Below are 21428 nucleotides of genomic sequence, written 5' to 3' on the forward strand. Positions count from 1 at the left end.
TTCCTTCTGTCAGTCTTTTCTTTGATTAAAAAAGTAATGCATACTCACAAAAGCACTAAAAAATATTCAAAATTCAGGGAAAATATATTCCCACCACCAGGATCGATTATATCTTTAGCCTGAAATTTTTATCATCATATTTTATGTACTTTTTTTCTGAAATTCTGGGACCAAGTTTGTGCCTTCCCAAATTACTTAACAAGGTCTTTACATCTGACAAAAGTTTAAAGCTTTTCATGAATTAAGACGGAATGGAAAGTTACAGAGAATTTTATAGGCCACAAATTACTTTGCAAGTATGACATTTCCACTCCAAATGGTTTACTATGAGTCACTGTGGAAATTCTATACTTGCTGTAAACACCTTATTGCTTCTTCCTCAATGTCTAAATCATACCAAACCCTGTTAAATAAACACATAAAGTAGACACTGAGAGTGTCCACACCCTTCTGTTTCCACCTCACTCATGCCAGTTGATGTAGCCAGTATCTAACTGACTTATGGAACACCTAAGTATTGGCAAAAACACCCTCTTTGTAGATAGTTCGGCATGGTCTGTTGAATTTCACTGCTGATAACTACTAAAAAAATCACTAGGCAAGTCAACTAAACGGGGAAGCCCACTTTTTTACTGTGGACCCACAGCATTAATCTCAAACTCAAAATCATGCCTGGTTCATGGAGAGTAATAATCCTGGTGCATTAACTGTGGACGTTGCATTCTTGGTCACAAAATCAAGGTTACAAGTTTGGTTCTGCCCATAGGTTTTAGTCACCCATAAAATTGAGATGGATTTGGAAGCACTTTACTCTATCAGAGCTTACCATCAAGCAGACCTACCAAACATCAAATAAATTTCTGATGGCTCTTAAAAGGGCAGCTAGTAAACAAGATAAAATCTTCATTTAGTGAGCTCCAATGGATAATATAATTAAAACACAGAGTTACACATTACTAACAATGGGACACCGGCATGTCACAGCAAACATTAAATCAGGCAAAACCAACAAACCAAAGAATTTTATTTAATCACTTGTATTTTCAGTGGGTTTCAACACTTGTCATTATAAAACCTTTGACTAGTTTCCTGAATAGCTAAGCCTTAGGCTTCTAATTCAAACTAAAGAACTAATTATGAATATGTGTCTTAATTTAGTGTAACACACCATTGTTACTGCACTGAGTCACATGAATCATATTAAGGTAGGGTTAGGATTTGGATTACAATTGTAAAATACATTTAATTTTTTAAGTTGCCTTTGTCCCAATGTTTTAGTCAGGTTGGAATACTCAAAAAAAGAAATTTCATAGAGTGGGTGACTTAAGTAACACACACTTAATTCTTACAGTTCTGGAGACTGAGAATTTCAAGAACAAGTTTCTGGAAGATTCGGTGTCTAGTGAGGGACCACCTCCTATCAGTCCACAGACAAACACCTCCCTACTCCACCCTCACAATGTAAGGGGCTGCAGGCCTTGTGGAACCCCTCTATAAGAGCATTCATTCCTGTCAAGAGGGTTCCACCCACTAGGGTGGATCATCTGTCAAAGGCCTCAGCTCTTACACTATCATATCAGGAATGAGAACTTCAACAAATGAATTTTGGAAAGACATGAACATTTCATCTATCGCACTCAGTTAAAGGAATCTGTTGCTTTTGAATTTCATGTTGACTATTTCCATCTTTTTTTTTTCTTGTGGTTTTTCTTTCTTCCACTTTATTTCAATATCATGAATCTACAGTGATTGATTTGCTGGTCAGCCTGAACTACATAGCAAAACACTGTTTCACAAAAAAAGGAGTAATTTTCATATATGTATTCTTTTAAGATATACAGTTCAATGGTTTTTATAGTATGTACAAAGTTTTGCAACCATCACCACTATCTAATTTCAGAACATTATCATCCTTCCAAAAAAAATTATAATTGCTTCTCCGAAAAGCTAACTGGAATTTTTATAGAGATTTAAACTCTGGATCAATTTGAGGAGTGTTCACATCTTAATAACATTAAACCATCCAGTCCACAAACAAGAATGTCTTACCATTTATTTAGAGCGTCTTTAATTCCTTTCAACTACATTTGATAGTTCTTAGTACACAAGTCTAACACCTCTTTTGCTTTTTAAATTTATAATGGGTTTTAGTTTTTAATCTTTAATTCACAATTAAATTTCCTTCTGTGAAAGCCATCTCTTCTTCTATCTCTTCTAAAGTCAACTGTGCAACCCTTAGTTCTCAAGTTGACTTTTAAAATTCAGGATAAATACAGTACACCATAATTAACTGCTTTATGCTTTTAAAAGGCACTGCATATCCACAACAGCACACGCTTCACTTCTTTACTGCCATGCCATTCATTCTTCTCCGTCCCTTTTGTTCTCAACTACGTGTGCAGAATTCTTAGAATTTTTTAACTCTTCACTGACAGCTACATTGTTAATGAAAAGTATACACCATTTCCTCTGCCTCTTGATGGTTTATTCATGCCCTAAGTGCAGATAATTGTATCATATCCTTGCTATAATATCATAACTGCCTATGAGATACTTGAGTATGTGTATTATCAATAATCCCAGATTATAAACAAATTTTGAGATTCCTCTAAGTCACTTTTCGGGTCCCACATGTCTTAACCTATGACTTCAAAATTAGAAATCCTAAACTCATTTCTATTGCATAAATCTGAGTAATGGAAATTCTGATCCAGCAAATATTGACCACTGGGATAGCAAGTTGTCCGTTGGCAAAATAAGCAATATATGCATCTTAATTTTCTGTTTGTCTTCTATGAAGCCCTTGCCCAGTTTCTAAATTGTATTCTTGTAGCATCTTTCTTGCTAAGAAAGCCCTTTCCTCCTTTTTGGGAGAGAAGAGTTGATATCAATAATTAATCTAATATCAATCTTCATAAATTTCCATAAAATTATATAAAAGTTATTCTGAGGTATAGTTTTTTATTGCTTTGTTTTATGCTACTTTGAAAGACTTTTGGCTTTATATGTGTGTGTTTTTCAACATAATATGAATAAAGTCTTCAAGTGAAGGATGGCAGATGCTCTCACCAGTTCCTAGGATTTCACTGGCTGAAGCTGAGGCATACAAACACTGATTCCAAAAAGACTCTGACACAAGACAGAATATCTTAAATGAATGACGGACACTAAACCAATGAACATGACAAGTAAATGCTTTTCTCGTCAAAGACATCCCTCACTGTTAGGTCATTAGATATCTTTATCTAGCATGGTTTAAGTCATTAGATATCTTTATCTAGCATGGTTCCTGTTACTCAGTAAGCACTTTATGCACACTAGACTAAATTCCAGTTTTTACATTTATTATGCCAATATATATTGAAGGTGTCCTACTAAAGTCATTCTTTAAACAATATCTTTAAAAACTCCAGTGACACAGAAAAGAATAGTACATAAGAACATTTCATGGTGCTAAAGAAATATATTGTCTTTCTTAATAGCCTTTGAAATTTTGTGAACAAGTTTGTGTAGATTTTAGGGCTCTGGTGCACAGGGTTGTTTTTTATGTACCCAAGAAACTATGAAGAAAGGCTGATATTACTGAATCCATAAAACATGTTGATTTGTTGATTGAAGATTGAGGATAAAAGATTTTATGATTTTTTCATGTCTCCCTTTTTTTCCTTTTTTTGGTCCTCTTGAGACAGGGTCTCAGTATACAGTTCAGGCTGGCCTAGAGTTCACTTTGTAGCCTAGGCTGATCTCAAACTTGCAATGATCCTTCTGCCTCAACCTCCCAAGTGCTGAGATTACAGGTGTGTACCACCAGAACTGGCTTCTCTTTCTTATTCCGTCTGGCCATTGGTTGATCACTATAAGTTCTGCAGGCTTAAAACAGTCAAGATACATATTTTATCTGAAAAACCAAAGACAGTATTTCAATGCCTCTCTAATTTTACATATGTTCAAGATCAAGTAATATTCCATTCTTTGATGTTTAGATCTGGAGGTAAGGGACACAGGAAAGACTACAGAAATTTAAACACTATATTCTAAATAATGCATCTGGAATTTTTCTTTGAAAACCGTCTACTACCTACCAAATTTGGTCACTTGACATTTACCTACTATAACAAATTTATTCTAAACCATACAATGGACACTAATTCTTGGCAAAATATATTTAAACTACAGACCCCAGTCAGTAATCATCAAAATCATTACTCCTGCTTCTCCTTGACTTTAAATTCCTGTTTTGACATATATATATTAGGCAACTTTTGGTATAGCCAAGCATGTCCCTCTATATTTACTCTAAGAGGTAGTATATTGAAATAGCTAGCAACATGAACTCAGAAGCCAAAGCAGCTATATTTGAATCCTAGTATTGAGACCGACTAACAATATAATTTGACAAGTTTCTTAAACTCTCAGGATCTCCATTTATTAATCTATAAAAAGAAGATAACAATAATGCCAACTTTGTAGAGGTTTAGTGAGGATTACACAGCTACCTTTGTCCAAAGTTTAAAACAATGCTTATCAAAGAACAAACTATACTTTTGTTGTCATTAGTAATATTTCTACATTCACACAATACTTGTCAATCATGTTTTATCAATGTTCACCAAAAATGTGAGGTCAGAAGAGGTTCAACCTTATCTTCACCAAGAACCACAGATTTAAGTTTCCACACAAAAAAAAAATGAAATCAGCATTTCATACAAAGTTTGAAACTGCAACATATAAATTTTGCTGGCAAATATAACCACTCACACCATGTTTAAAATTTTTCATTATTCATTAAGGTCCAAACATATGTCACATATATTTTAATATTTAATTCTAACTCCCTTAAAATATTTCCTCAAATAATACAATCGGAGAAATGTGTCAATCTTAGTTTCAGAATTGTTCTTCAAAATATTTTATGAATTAACTTTTTGTTGCTCCTAAGACTCATGTGGGTACAGATTTTGAGAAATTATTAAAAGAGTTCATTTGTTATTAGTGGTTCTTATGTTAGCTGAATTTATACAGCAAATTTTATCGAAAAATTTCTTCTTTAATTTTTCACTTATGTTGTAGACATGGAACAGCAGTAATATTTCTTTTCAGAATCTTTTTCTTCTTTCAAGATTGGGCTGAGCTCCATAAGGAAAGGAACTACAATTCCACAAATAATACAGTGTCTTGCATCAATGCGGTATGATTTAATTAGTAATTATACAACTGCAGGAAAATCGTTACTATTTTTACGATGATATAATTATCTTAAAGGAGAACCAAAAAAATTATTGGTTGCTTATTCAGGTAAGAGTGGTGGTATTAAAACCTTGTGTTTCACATGTTTGGCAAACACTCTGCTACTGAACTATATCCCCAGCCCAAATACCTAGCTATTTTATTAAAATTTTCACAACAGCCATTTATGCATGCCCTGTAAATTTTTATATGACTTATAGTAAAACACATGGTATATTATCTTTTCTAGATGTGTTACTCAATCCAATGTCAAAAAGCTTCAGTGTAATTTAACTTTTGAAGTCAAAGCTTCTGGGAAATACCAGCAATTTCCAGTGACCTGATCATACCAAAGAAAACAGCATAAATGCATGCCTGAGAGGTAAGTGGGTGCTAGTATAGGCCTTGTAAGTTAAAAGCAACATTTTATAATCTTGGCAAGATGTAATGGGTATTCAAAGTAACGAAGCTAACCCAGGCGTAATGATTAATCTCTGTGTGTGTCGTGACCCTGGCAGCTGCATTCTAAATGAACTGCAATCTATGTAATGCATTTTCAAGAAGATGAGACACGAAAAAGTTGCATTAGTCCATGGTGCACATTGTAAGGCTGTGGGGAGAAGCATACTCAACCCTGGCCTAAAAGAGCAGAGGTCTAGGCTGAGCAATATTCATAAAAGGACAGTGTGATATCATGGGTATTTACTGGCTCTGGATTATCAAAACTGAGTGTGACATTAACCCTTACTTGATTTGACTAAGTAGTCAGAATGTTTAATAAAAGCTCCATGGGAGGGATGAAAGAGAATGCGACCTTATAAGAGGAATAGGACAGAAAGTACTTTCCAGATGAGAGATGTAGAATAAACAAAGCATTGTTTGGAGCCAAGTGTCTCTCTCTGCCAAATGGGAGAAGAGAATTAATATTGAGAATGGTGAATGATAAAAATGCCAAGTTTAGCCCATGAGTAAAACATTTTTACAATGCTCTTTTGGAAGGGCCAGGAAGGCCTTTTGTGACTAGCTGGTGGTGCGGTCATTGATATCATGAGTAGGAGGGAGCTAAATATTGGAAATGAACCCTGGTATGTGGGCAAACAGCTTTCTGAGCACATAAGCAGATAATCTGAGGGAAGAATCTGGCAACTTATAAAAGGGGATAGATTTTGAGTGAAAAATCTTTAAAAGGACTCCTAACAACAATTGGTTTGAATCTGTTTTGAAACATTGTGCAGTTGGTGTGGTGTCATGGAATGGACACTGCCTTAGACAAGGGACATGGAACTCGGTCTATCTCTGTGAATGCCTGGCTTAGGACCCACTTTTCCAGAGCTACAGTTATCTATAAAGGAGGACTCTGGACCAGATCACTCCTATGAATCCACCTGTGAGCAATAGTTATACACAACAATTTATCACAAGCACTTCTTGATCCTATACATTTGTTGCTGGTCAGAACTTCAATGTAATCAGAGACAATCATTCTGATAAATACACCTGAGAATTATTCTCATTGGCTAGCCATGTTCACCCTCTTTTATGTTCTGAGTATATATGACAACAAAAATAACAGTCAGCCTCAGTGTTTAAGTCTTCTAGATATCTAGAACAGATACAGATGATGATGATAACTAAATCTGTCCCACAGTATAGATGAGAACAGTGAGGTGAAGATGGGATATAATTTGTCTAAAGCTGCACAGTTAAAAGTGATGGGGCAGGGTAGAAGGTAAACTGTGGGCTGCAGGACCTACAGTCTCACGTCTTCTCCAGATCCCATCTCCTTTCCAGCTCTGCAAATGGTGGAGATGTACCAGATCAGGTGGGAGAACCCAGAAGACCATGGGTAGAACACCATCTTCAAAGCAGCTGAAGGTAAGCATCAGGATCCCTCAAGGAGTTGTTCAAGGTACTATTCTGGATAGGACCTTACTTGCTTGTGTGAGGCTTGGCTTCCGGTTAGAGTCATGTTGTTTCCAATTCCACTAAATGGTAGCAATTTTCCCTTTTGCCTCCTTCAGGTATTAACGCCCTGTATCAGCAAATACAACTTAGCCTTTTACTTCCCTTCAACTGCTGATTCCCAAAGATCCATCCCAGCCAAATCTAACCTAGGAAAAGAAATGAACAAGTTCATATAGTTGATCTGTCTGCTGATCAAACTTTTGCTTTTTGCAAACATTGGAAAACCAAAAAGCTTTTGACTTCCTGAGTGTTTCACCTTGAAGATCCAGGAAAGAAGACTCAAGGGTGACTCTCCAGAGGTCATAATTCTGACAAGGTTCCCTCCCGAAGATGTTAATGCTTGCAGGACAGTCTGCGGTCACACCTAAACCATGTGAGCTGCTCTTCAAGCTGAGAAAGGTATATGTTATTAGAGACACAGTTAGAAATCCCAAGGACTTCTCTTTCTCACCAAGGTGTCTGAGGTAAAAAGACCATGAAGGTTTTATCTGCTGACCCAGCCCACCCCACACGCCCTCCAGATGGGGAGTTGTCTACATTTAAGACACTCTTAGAAGATGTTAAAATGATTATTGCAAAGATGACGTACTTTCATAGCAGCTCACTGCACTAAATTAAAAACATTAAATGTAAGTGTCTCTTGAGGTGCTTTTTCCCCCTTCAGAAATTATTTCTCTGAATTAAAATGTGTTTATATAATTTCAGATAAGAATGAAGCCGTCCCTTTTCTCACCTGCCAGTGGATGTCTGAGTGCACAGACAGGCGTTCTGAGAGCAGAGGGTCCCCAGGGTTACTGGCGTAATTCTTTTTACTCTGGGGTGCTCAGGAACAGAATTGCCTACAATCAATTTACTTTCACATCCTGGCATTAAACTCACTGTATATAAAAATATCACAAGTATTTTCAATATAATTCTAAGTAGCAGTGATTTAAAGGGTTTTTTATTGTAATGAAAAAAATTACAAGGCATAGTAAAAGCTGTACAACTTCTTTGACTGAATCCAATCAAACATATGTAAGATTCTTCACAGCTTCAAAATAGGTAAAAATGACTTAAAAATTAAGAAGGTAATTGATAGGAGTCATTTTGACATCCAACAGATGAAGTGATATAAATATAACTGAACGGTATTTTGGCCTTCTGGTTTTAAAAAATCTAAAATGAGTCATAATTCAAGAGTGCTATGGAGAAGAAGGGGCCTCCTAAAGATGAAACTACAAATATAAAAATATAGATACTGATCTAACAATCTTCTTAGTATACAGCTATTTTTAAAGGTGAGAAATGAAAGGCTTCTTATGCGGTACACATCATTATTTGTCAGGAGTAAAGGTGCTGTCTGTAATTAATGTTTGATTAGAAGGCAAGAAGCATGACTTAGGCAGCTAGAGCCATTGCTGTTCAAAACAATGCCCCTTAATGCCCAGATACACACAACACCCTTGGACATCAATATAAGCAAGTATAATATAAATATCAAAGTTGGATTATTAGCATGACACAGAGCCTGACACAGAGGGTCCTCGAAACAATTTTATTGAAAGAATGTATAATAAGCTCACTATATTCCTCTATTATTTGAATTGAACCTTTTTCACATCTGTCTTTAAGAGAAAAAAGCAAAACAAAACAATGGCTTGGTGGTTCACTGATAATCTTAATCCTTTCCACACTACATCTTTTCTGATGTCCTAGATCTGAGGTTCAAAGTCCTCCATGTGTTTAGGCACAAAGGGAACTCATCCCTCCACCACCAAACTACACATCGTGGAATCTCAACATAAGGGACAAAAGCAACAATAAGTGTGTTGTCTTATTTACCAAACAAACAAAAGAATAAATTATCAGATAAAATACAGGAAACATAATTAAATGGAATTTCAGATAAACCATGAAAAACACTTCCATGTAAACATGTCTCAGATATTGCATGAAATTTACTAGAAACTGTTCATGGTGTGCCTGAAGCACTAATCAAACTGGGCACCATGTATTTCTTTTTTGCTAAATCTGGCAAACCCAGAGAAAAGCAAACGTTCTGATTAGTAGCAGGTGTTTCTATACAAGCAGATGCAAGTAACTTAGGTGAGGCTTTGGCTAAGAAGTAATGACACAATTATTTTGATTCATTACTCAGTAATGACCAACTTTTCATAGTCCACAACAACTATATTTTTTTAAAGAAGCTTGATCTCCATCATGCTACATGCTGAACACTTCTAAACACGATGAGAGCATTACATGTAGACAGGGAAAGACTATGAAAAGTGAAGAAAGCAAAGACAAAAAATATCATGCCAGAGAATAAACATTTTTGACATTAACATATTGCATGCATATATGTTTCCATAGGCATGCACCCACAGCAAATATAAAATGATTTTTTCTCTAAAGGTTTGTATTTCAGTAAAATGTCAGCTGTGTTTTTAAATGGTGATAGAAAGTACTTATGAAAGGTGGCAGATTGATTGATTGAATGATTATTAATATTTATTATGTATTGGTAAGATGCTAGAGTTTATTTGAACATACAAGCCAGGTCTCTGTGGCTTAAGGAGGAAGTGATCTATGTAGAAACTGCAGGTTATAAGAGCAAGATGCCTCTTCCCGTAAGCAGCCTGAGGTGACCTGTGCAAATGGTTCGCTACTCTCTTGACACAAAAAACCCCACAAAATCATGCAAATCAAGAGGCTCAAATCTTCCTGTTCACTTTAAGAACACCTGTGAAACTGCCCAGCCCATCAAGGGTATGCATATCTGAAAGGTCACCAAATATCTGAAGGATGTCACATTAAAGAAACTGTGTGCCATTCCAGCATTACAATGGCGCAGTTGGGAGGTGAGACCAGGCCAGAGTGGGGCTGGACACGGGATTGGTGGATCAAAAAGAGTGCTGAAGTTTTGCTGCACATGTTTAAAAGTGCAGAGAGTGATGCTGAACTGAAGGGTTTAAGCGTAGATTCATTGAACACATCCAGGTGAACAAAACTCCCATGATGCACCACTGTACTTACAGAAGTCATGGCCAGATTCACCCAAACGAGCTGCCCCTGCCACACTGAGATGACCCTGACTGAAAAGGAACAAACCGTTCCTAACCCAGAGGAGGAAGGTGCAGAGAAGAAAAAGATACCCCAAAGAAACTGAAGAAACAAAAACTTATGGCTTGGGAACAAGTTAAGCAGCAAATAAAAGCAAGTAAAAAAAAAAAAAATCAAGATGACCCATTTGTCGCCAAGCAGCAGGTTGAAGTATTTGTTCAAATGACTTCAGACAGTCCATACAAGATAGCTACCAAATTCTTAAAACCCACAAAATTAATAATCTAAAACCCGAAACTGAACCCTGTCCTCCGTTTTAACAGCCCTTTTTACATCCAACTGTCAAGCAAAGCCCTGTTGAAAACAGCAAGCTTCCTTGTGTTCAGAGCATCAGACCTGGCAGGGCTGGCCAGAGGCTCCCTATAAAGACACACACAGTTTGTTCAGGCCTTCCAAATGAGACCCTACTTTTTTTTATTTTAAAAAAGAAAAAAAACATAAACAAACAGTGAAACTGAGTTTCAAAACAGGTTAGTAGGACAGTTACAATAGTTCATACATTGTATATTTTTGTCTTTGTAGTAGTTATTCCGAATACAAACTAGAGGCCTGATATATTGTCTGAACAATATTAGTACAAAACATCCTTTTCAAGGGAAAACTAGAAGCTAGCTGTGTAATTACCTTAACTATCTTCTGTGCATACATATATTTTTTCTTTTTCCCTTTTTTTCCTCTCCTCTTTCCCTATCACACTTTGTCTTTTCTTCTGAACAGATTCTTCTCAATTCATACTACCTATTGTACATTTTGAATTCTATTTATATCAACCACAGAATGAATTTTAAAAATACAGCTTTTTAATAATGGAGTACTACTCAGTAATAAAGAATAATAAACTGGAGACTTTATAGGAAAATGGATACAACTTAAGACCATACTCATAAAAGAAATGCTCTATTTTTTCTGATAAAGCATAAAATCATGAAAGCAGCACTTCCAACATCTCTCTCTCAAATATATCTATAACAAATACATTCAAGGGGAGAGAGAAGAAAGCAATATTCATCAAATCACAATGGATCACGACTCTACTATATATCGTTCATTTTAATTCTCACAGCAATGCTGATTGGTTGGCATTTTTTCTCATTTTACCAATCACAATCTGCTGAACCTAATTACTCAAGACTATAGAATCTAAAACTAATTTTACAGGATCCAGTTCTAATTGAGGCCTATCTTCCACTGCACAATACTGCTTTCAAATTGGGAACATCTCTTTCCCCATTAAATAAAATATCAGGCTTTTAAGGTATTCAAAGAGAAGATAATGGTAAGTTTTATTTTCAACAATGACATTTTCTTAGATGAATTATGAAATGGTCAGTCCAAGACCAAAACAGTAAACAGAGTTGCTTACTATCATGACATTCTTTCAGGTAACTCTCAGTGTATAACATTTTCCAAAGTAAATTATGAGAAACACAAAATGTCTAGTTATATTACTCATTTAACAATAAGAGCAGTAAGTTAATCAGAAAAAATATAAACAACTCCATTAAATTCAACTTCAAGGATTAGAATTCTCCTGAAAGTTACAGCCAAATAAAAAGAAACCATAAAATAGAAACTTCAGGTCACAACACAAAATAAACTTCAAATCAGATAGTCACAGGCTGTAAAAGCTTGGCTTCTAGAATCGTGTATCCCAGATTAAAATCACAACCTCCCTTCTTAGTAGCTATGTGATCTTGGCAAACTTCACAGCCCCTCTGTGCCAGTCTCCTCTTCAATAAAATAAATACAATAATAATAGAACCTGCTTCACAGGGTTGTTGTGAAGATTAAATGTGATATTCTACCTGAACTGCTAGGTCTACAGCCTGGCACAAACCGAACATTCAATAAATATTAGCTTCTATTTTTATCATCAACATGTTTTATTAAAAATGAATATGGTGACATAAAATGAAGGTCTTAACATTCATCTCTGCATTTTTCAAAGTTAACATTCTTGGATCTCAACAGCTCCAAATGCTTTACTGTAATTTAATATTAAAAATTCCTGGCAGTATAGTAACTGCCTTTCAAATAACTCACTTCCCTAAGCTGAAGCACAGAATTCAGGATCCCAGGCTGAGCCCATTTGCACTGCTCTGTTGTATTAAGATGTTGTGTGACACCAAAGAAATTTATCTGACCTTCTGGTAGAGGGCTGAAGAAAGGGGTCCTAAGATTGTCACCCAACATGTCCCATAGTTCCATGACTGAGCGGAGACTACTCAAGGATTGTCAACGTTATTCTGAAACAGACTCTTTGAGTACAAGTTGTGTGCAAGCAAGCTTGCGTGTGTTTGTGTGTGTGTGTGTGTGTGTGTGTGTGTGTGTGTGTGTGTGTAGAGTGGGTGCTTCAACACCTAATTACAGTCGGGTGACTCTGACTGCGGCCAGAGCAGGCAAGTCCTGACATTACCTCCTGCAGCCCAGTACAGGCCGTCACCTCGCCCTCTGTGCACAAGGCAAAGCCTCCAACGATCCCTCTCAGTGAGCCATGAAGCTTAAGATCCAGGCATGCTGCATTGTTTTCCTCCTACAGAAATTTACAGGCTATTTTCCCATCCTTCCTCTGAGCTAAGATCCTGAGGTTAAAATGTACCATCTGAGCAGGTAATGCATTTGGTATTAAAGATCTATCATATACGTATGTCTTGGGAGCCTAATAGTTCCTTTGGAGCTATTATAGATATCATGCGAATAGATATTAGGAATAATACACAAAAGAGTAGCTGAAGGAGAGTCCATTTAACTACTGTCAGACTTTTAACATTATTCAAAACTAGGCTTTTTTTTTTTTTTTTAATTCCTGGGGTTTTAACGCCTTTCTACTTTGTAAACTGAGTGCTTTTCAAAGAGAACTCCAAATTCCTATGGAGCTGTCTTCAGGTGAGCTTTGATCTTTGCTGAGCACCTATCTTGTGTTTCTATAATTGCTCTGGTTTAACAAGGCTTCTAGCACGTGAAGGGGGAAAATCCTTTTATTAAGGCTATAAACCTAACTGACCACAGTGATGGAATGCGCAGCTTAGGGATAGCCTTTAGCTCCCCCGGGGGAGAAATTGGGAATTGGGGAAAGTCTTCATGTTAAAACAAAATGAAATATTTATTAAACATGTTTCGGGTGTCCCAGGTGGTAAGAGGCTGCCCTGCGTTCTGCTGAAAGGTTTGATCTTTGTTAAGTATGGTGAATGCTGATCTCAGTAATGGGGTGAAAGCTGGGGAAGTTATGGCTGAAATTTTGGCTAAAGATGACAGCTCCAGGTCTCAAATTGCACAAAGCAGTCTGGGGGATTAGACCAACAAAGCCTGCTCAATAGTATTGAGTTTCCAAGAGTGTAATCTTCCTATCCGTGACTCACACTCCTAACATAGGGAGGATTCCTCATTTACTCTGACTTTACCATATTAATCTTACTTTACAAATACATGCGGTGATTTATATCATGTTTAATTAACTGATTGAGGGCTCTGGTGGTAAAAAAGAAAAAAAAATGGCATCACATTAAGCTCTGTCCGTATGGCAAATTCGAATCACATCCTTAGCCTTGCAAGAACAAAATATCCCGAGAGTCGCTGATGACAGGATGCAGGAATTGAAATCAGGTCTCTCCTGTTGTTTGAGAATCCAGGGAGGGTGCCTGCCATATGCCCGTCACTTGCAGGGGGGTGTGGAGATGACAGGATAAAAGAAAGGAAGGCTCTAGTTCCTGCAATATGTTCAAATCTCAGATGAAACTGATTGTGCACCAGCGCTGTACAGAGGCCAAGATTCACATGAAAGTACACCTCAAACTTTGCAGAGAGCTTAATGAGAGGGCTTTGTGGTATTCTGATACATGATTTTTGTTTTCTGAAATGGCTGCTTGTGGGATTTGAGAAAATGTAGGTGAAGACGCTGTGGTTTTGAGTTGAATGTAATAAGCAGGAAAATTAATAAGTGAACAAAAGAGGAAAGTCTTTTTTATTAAAATATATGTGCACTGCGATGCCATAGAAGGCAAATTGGGTCTGACAACTAAAAACCACACATTGGGATATTGGTTTCAAAGTTAACATTTTTGGAAGTGCGAGTTGCCTAATTTTTCCTTTCAAAATTCTGTAGTGATCATTTATGACATTTAAATGTAAACTGACTACTGATTTCTTTTAAAATTTTTTGAAATTTGACATTTCTTTTAAAATTATATTAGGAAGACAGCGTAATAAAAGTTTTAAATGAAAGGATAAAAAATCATTTTTGCTCCTTAATATGAAGATTAGCATTTTTGCATATGTTTTGTGTTTCATTATGTACATGTTTTAAATTGTTGTAATTACACTATTCTTAATCTTGTATCCTAACTTCTTTTTAATTAGTATTCTATCACACATTTGCCATAATGTCATGCACTCAATTTTTGTTGACTACATAATTTTTCATCAAGTTAATGATATCTTTGGCTAACTGTACTTACAATCCAACGTTTGTTACTATAAAAAATATTAAGTTGCAATTTTTATGCCCAAATGTTAAGTTTGCAATTTTTTCCACTTCTTGATATCTAAATATTTTACAAAATATTGTGTGTATGAAGAAACTTTTCGCCCAACGTAAAGTAGAAAGCAGAACATTTTTGAAAGTATCAATAAATATAAAAAACTTATCTGAAATTAATATGCCACGCTTAAGGTGGCAACTTTGTTTCTGAAGCAAGTATTGTCACCATGAGAAAAATACTCATTTTGATGAAATGTCTATAAATGTTGTTTGTCATTAAAATAAACAAGAGAAACATTAAATAAACCAGAATTTCTCATTTTGTTTTGCTCATCATTTGTCATGTCAACCAAAAAAAAATCATTTCAATTAAAAGTTCTGAATTTAAACAGTTTCCTAGAGATTATTACAAACTGTTCCCTTCTTTAAACGACTATCATTTTAGCTGAATCTGAAGCTTGATCCTAATAATTAATAATTGTACTTGTTTTCACAGCATTAATTCAGGATATGATGAATTGGGTAAGTTAGGCAATATATTTTATCTAAGATCACTTTGGATTTTGACAAGGAATTCAAACTTTTCAACTGTGCTGGATACAGACACAGGCAGCTTGTAAAAACAATAATCACCTCCACTTTTTTTTCTAACTTAGTGAAATAATCCAAAATAGACACAGAGTTATTTCATTGGGGAATAATCTGCTTCAGTATGTTTTCAATACTGGTTTAAATTCTCAACAGTCTAGATTTTTCTCAGCATTTGTTTTCAAAAACTATATAAAATTAAAATTCTTATTTGCAGCTTATTTTATCAAGAAATTTTCTGATTTATTTAACTTGATGTATAACTTCAAGAAACACCCCCAAATTCAATTCAACACAATATTAGGGTTCAAATGGTATGTTTTTCAAAATTTTGGAGACCAGAAATACATTTTCCTAGAGGGTTGGTTCCAATATTATTATTGGTCTGCAGTAACATGACATCTTTTGTTGTCCACATCTGTTTCTTTCAATGAAATCTATTTTGCAGAACTTAAAAATGGAAGGTAAACATTCTCTGTGAAGCAATGAAGGAGAAGCAATTAATGCAATTAGTGAGAATTTGATAAAACATATTACTGGACTGACAGTAAAAAAGCTACGCTTCCTTGATTGTTGACTAGTTTTGTCTTTAAATAATGGTCTTCTTTTGGTTTTAATGTATATTTGTTTGCAATAAACATGATTTATGAATATTTTAACACATGTGTACTCAGTGGGGTGGATTATCATACTGATATAAATAGAATTAATGAGCAGTCAACCTGCCACATGCCATGACATATGACAGGGCAGCTAGAGCACAGAAATAATTCTCATGTGTTTATAATAAAGCTTTTCTCATAGTTTAACTTCTTAAAACTACAAATGGTCTTATGGTTCTTTTCTTTTGAAATATATCCACTCTCATTATAAAATAAAATTGAGCGATTACTGTAAAGGTTTACTTTCTGATATTCAGAAAACTGTTTTCTTGCCCTCTGTAAAAACAAATATAGTTGGAGAAACTAACTCCACTTAGTCAAATTTTGACAAATAAATCATAGATAAATATTTTACATATTTACTCGAAAAAAATTGATATTTTCTTTTCCTTTTGTGACAATAGCGTGATTATGCCCAACTACTGCAAATCTTTACAAAAGAAAGTTCTAAGTAGTTCTACATTTTAAAACAGATCTGATGGGCATATTGCCTGGATAAAATTATTCAGGAAAAAAAATCTTCTTAGCCAGTTATCTGTTCTCCTTGAACACAAAGCAACAATCTGTTAAGCGTGTCTAATAAGATTTTTTTAGGAATAAACCCAGTGTATAAAGCCACGTCTTCAAACAGTAGGTATGGGGGGGACATAGACATGCAAACTCTTCAACTTAACTATGCTTAATTTGACAAAGAATTATTACTGTGAAGAGGCAAAATGAAATTTAAGATTTGCCTTCATTTTCTTTTATTATTTCTGCAGCTTGATTGTGGGCAAAAGTAGGAAAAACATAACTAGCACGAGCACTGCATTGTCCAGACGACCTGGCAGAAAAAAAAACCTTGGCAAACACATCCTACTGTGACTTTTTAGGAGCACACGGGCCTAAAAAGAGAATTTTGCTGCTTTTATTCCTCTTCTCTTTCATTTTCAAAGCGAATATTTGAAGCTTTTTGCCACCATCACCTTATCTACACATTTCAAAACACTGTCTCTCTCCCCACACCAAAGCTTTATCCTGGAATGGATACCCCAGGATGCATTTAGGAAAGGAGAGAACAGGACACTGTGTTCCTGATCATCTGTCAAAAGGAAGCATTGCACGGTGTGGGGCTGGGGCCTGAGAAGCTTCCCCAGAGTGACTTCCCCAGGGAATCTGGCCCTTTCACCGGCAAAGCAAATGGGCACCACCTAGTGCTCTTTCTGTGCAAAGGCTGTTGGAGCTGGTGTGGACCTCCATGGGCCGGCATGGACTGGCTGACCTGCACAAAGGAAAGCTGAAGAGTCACCTGGCTTCAGTCCCTTTGCCTTCCAGCAAACAAAACAGCACACATAAACAAAGCAAGTGACAATCTTAAGACAAATGAATTCAATGTTTCCAAATTAAGAATGTCTTTGGGACTGCTTTTTTGTTTATTTTTCTTTTAAATGATCCTTGATCTGTTCATGGGAAATAGCATCTTTATTTACCAAGATGTTAATTTCTCCTGCATTGTTCTTGCTTCTTTATTTCTTGCATACTTAATTTGTAACAATTGCTGACAATTTTCCTTGGGTTGAAAGACACAAAGAGGAGCAAACACAAGCCACCTTTACTCTCCAAAATCTACTCTAACAAGGAGTCTCTCTGGAGGTTCCTAACACAACAAATAGCTTTTATGAAAAATGATGTGGAGCACAAAATCTTTTGCAGTGCAATAAGATCAAGTTAACCACTCATGCCCTTAGGAAAAAAGCCTAAGAAGTTTTATCTGATTGCCAAAATGGACCTAGATATCAGGTCAAGGATTGAGTACACTTTGATGAAATTTTTAGCAGAGAAGTCTGGTTATCTGACTGATAGCTCAAACCTTTTAAAATATAACTCGAGGAAGAACTAGATTTGTTTTTCTCAAATAGGTGGTGTTTCTAACGCCAGAAGAACAGCCATTGCAAGCTCTTTACATTTTCTGTACATTTTGCCTAGAATTACTCTTATAATAATAAGGGTTTCTTTGTTGCTAAAAGGAAAATCATCCTGCAATAAAATTCAGAGCCTTAGTACAAGACAAGGTGGAGGGCAGAAACCAAAAGAATCAGTAACCTGCTGCTCATAACTGGATTAGCAGGGTCTGCTGCATATCCAGGAACTAACTGGCTGGCTTTGAACTCATTAGGGATCTACTTATCCATTATGTTGCACAACAGAATCCAGACAGAAAACAGGCTGTAGAGAAAAGGACAGAAATGATTATGACTTCTCTTGCTGAAGAGCTCAGGGTCTATACTAAGCAACCTGGAAATAAAGAAGATAAAAGAAAGGCCTAAGATTCTGAACTTTTCTCCGCTGCCTACAGCAAAATTCTCTTTTTATAATACGGTAATAACACTGCTTACGTATAGCACTTTGCACTGACTTTATGAACTAACTTTGAAAAATCCGAAGCGTTTTCATACCTTCAGCCTTTTACTGCTAAATTTAGGATTATAAAATAAGTAATTTATTTGCATCAAATTCTAAAATTTGTACCAAGTAGCAAGAAAATCTTTATTAAAGATTTCTCCTATGAGCAGCAAGAAAAACAATCACAGCAACTAAATGTCTAACACATATTAAAAACATAAGTACAAAAATATGTGCTTATGTGTCTAAGACTAAATAGATCTCCATCTATTCAGAGGGTAGCAACACACAATGTAGCATCTATGGGGATCTCCTTCTGAAGGAGGTAGCCATTGTTAATTCTCTATTATCTCGTTTTGAAGTGCTGTATCATGTTCATTGTTTTGTTGGGTTGGGTTTTATTCTGTTTTGTCTTGTTTGACTTTATTATATCTGATGGCATGTGAAGGTATTTTAAAGATAACGGGATATATTATGGTTATCATTTTAGGTTTACTCTTGTCTGGTTTTGAAGTACTTTATCACGTTTATCATTTTGTTTGTATTGTTTCTATTCTGTCCTGTTTTGTTTGATTTTTACCGTGTCTGAAGGTATGCGCAGCTATTTTGAGATAGCAAGAGGCATTAAGGTAACTGTTGATTTCCTATTGGTTTGAAGTCCTCTGTCATTCATAATGGTTTGTTTTGATTGCCTTTATTGTTTTATTTTGCTTGGTTTTAGCCTCTTTAAAATAAAAAAAAGTTTTTAAAAAGATTAAATAGATCCCATCATTACAAGGCAAACTGCACAGGAATTGATTAGCTGGAGCCACCAGGTGTGGCTAAACCCGTGTATATCAGGTCTGTAGCTATGGGAGGAAGCAAACAGGTGGTCGCCTTAACCACCTTTTAAAATGCAGGGTCATGCTTTGCATTCAAGTTGAAGTCTCCAGCTCTTCATAGTTCCACCACTCTGGTCAATATTTTAAAAAAAACTTGCTTTCTTTTATACTCCTCCACTGCCTCCCCAGTCAGCCCCCCCTTTTCCTCTAACTGCTCTCTGAATGCTATAGTTCACAGTGGAACACTCTGGTAATGACAGCCCTGAGGTGATAATGTACTTTCCTGCCTGCCTGTTAACAGTAGCACTTGATCCCGCCATGGGTGCCAGCTCAGTGACAGAAGGATGCTTCATATTTTCTAGAGCTAAAAGGACCAGTTCAGTTTACTGACCTGACTACCTCAGCAGTTTCATTAAGTTCTGGCATATAAATGGATATTTTATTAAGGAAGGAAGAGATAGAAAGGATGGAAAACAAACCAGTCTTTATTGCTCCTCAATCCTATCTCAATAAAACCAAATGTGTTTGATCTCTTCTCTGGGACTGACTAGAGCATACTGTACAGTAAATAAGGAGTGAGGTTGAATTGTTTCAAACAAACCCATTAGACGCAGAGAAAACACAAACCGTTGCTTCCTGTTGGAATGCAGGCTACCTGTGGAAGAACCAACAGGTACCATGTGATAATGCATTTATCCTCCCCTTCCCCTTAGCTCAACTCGCAAGGGAAATTAAAACTTTAAATACAGTCTACCAAGAGAGCTTGCCCACCAAGACCAAGTGGATATGTCCGCGTCTACACAAGCCTGGTAACAGATCATTACTTCCTTCATGTAAGCTTGTTTAACACGTGGCCTTAAAACATGGCTTAAAACGGAACAGGAAATTTTGCCTTTGTAAAACTCAAGTGTTATATAACTAATGGACTTGGAAAGTAATCTAAAATTTTTAAACTCCTTTAGCAAGCCAAGATGTCACTCAACCCTCCAATCATACTGCACCAAATCTAACTTTGTACCTCCCCGTTTACTGTCCCCATAAAAGCTCCAGAACCCTGGCAGGCAGGGTTCTGACTCTCTGGGACAGATCCCAGTCAAGTCAACAGGTGCAATAAACTGCCTCCTAAACCTCCTTGGTGCCATTTCTTCCCATGTTTGTCTGTTTTCTGTGACAATCTCAGACAAGAGGAGGCTGTGTGGGATAGTATCCCAGCACTAAGTGTGCCCAGCCCCTCAATTTCCTGGCCACATGAATTCTGCCTCACTTTTTGGTGTGTGTATGTGAGATACTAGGGTTTGAACTCGTGGCCTTTGCTCTCAACTACAACCTCAGTACCCCCACATGCAACTTCTATTTTGAGTCAGGGTCTTCTAAATCTCTCAAGCTGGGCTGTAACTCAGGATTCTCCTGTTTTAGCCTCCCAGAATGCTAGGATTATGGGCATACTATGCCTCTCCTCACCTCCATATTCTGCTAAAATAACTAAATTGAAACCAATTCATAGTTTTACCCAAATTTCTGAAACTTTTAGGAATAGAGTCAGAGTGATGTAGCTATAAGGCACTCAGTAGTTGAAATAAAGCTGATTTTCCTGTCTTAAAAATCCAGGTAATTCATGGCACTAACAATGTTTCAAGCTTGGATTAATATATAATGCATAAAACAGTCATTTCTGTTTGTTTGAAGCTGTCTTGTTTGCTATTGTCATGTTGAGTTCCTCTGTGGGTGTAGAAAGTTCAAGTCCACAATAGGAAAGTTTAGGCAACCTGTAGACAGAAGCAATGGATATTCTTTAAAGAGGTACTTCCATACTCTTGCGATACAAGCCAATGAGTTCCATATTTGAAGCCAGCATTGTCTGGCCTCCATAGCATCCATTTCTCTGTCCAATGACAAAAATTCACAACGAGAAAAACATTTTGTAATGTAACCCACTAATGCATATATTACTGACACCAGGTTTTATGAAACAATAGTTACCTTTTATAGGCAATTTGCTCTGATTTTATCCATCGCATTCTACTATAATTCAATTCTTTACAATTCTGACTGCAACCCCATTAAATTGACCTCATTACGTGCTATTGTAAAGTGACCACAGTTTGATAAACACATATTACACTAGACTATTCTTCCAGTTTTAAGTAACTTTTTGTGTGACTTGGTATAAGGTTTTGCATAGAAAGTTTCATTGATATGATT

General features: G+C 36.2%; 1 long non-coding RNA gene and 1 pseudogene across 1 annotated transcript in view; one reads left to right on the forward strand and one right to left on the reverse strand.

Annotated features, from left to right (window-relative positions):
• Window positions 1-21428, reverse strand: part of LOC134471290 (uncharacterized) — a 106015-nt gene that overhangs the window by 17033 nt on the left and 67554 nt on the right. The window lies entirely within an intron of this gene.
• LOC106027504 (large ribosomal subunit protein uL22-like) lies at window positions 9831-10524 on the forward strand (annotated as a pseudogene).

This window comes from Cavia porcellus, unplaced genomic scaffold (assembly GCF_034190915.1).
Source record: "Cavia porcellus strain 051 isolate PalLab524CR breed Dunkin Hartley unplaced genomic scaffold, mCavPor4.1 scaffold_18, whole genome shotgun sequence".
NCBI classification, from domain to species: domain Eukaryota; kingdom Metazoa; phylum Chordata; class Mammalia; order Rodentia; family Caviidae; genus Cavia; species Cavia porcellus.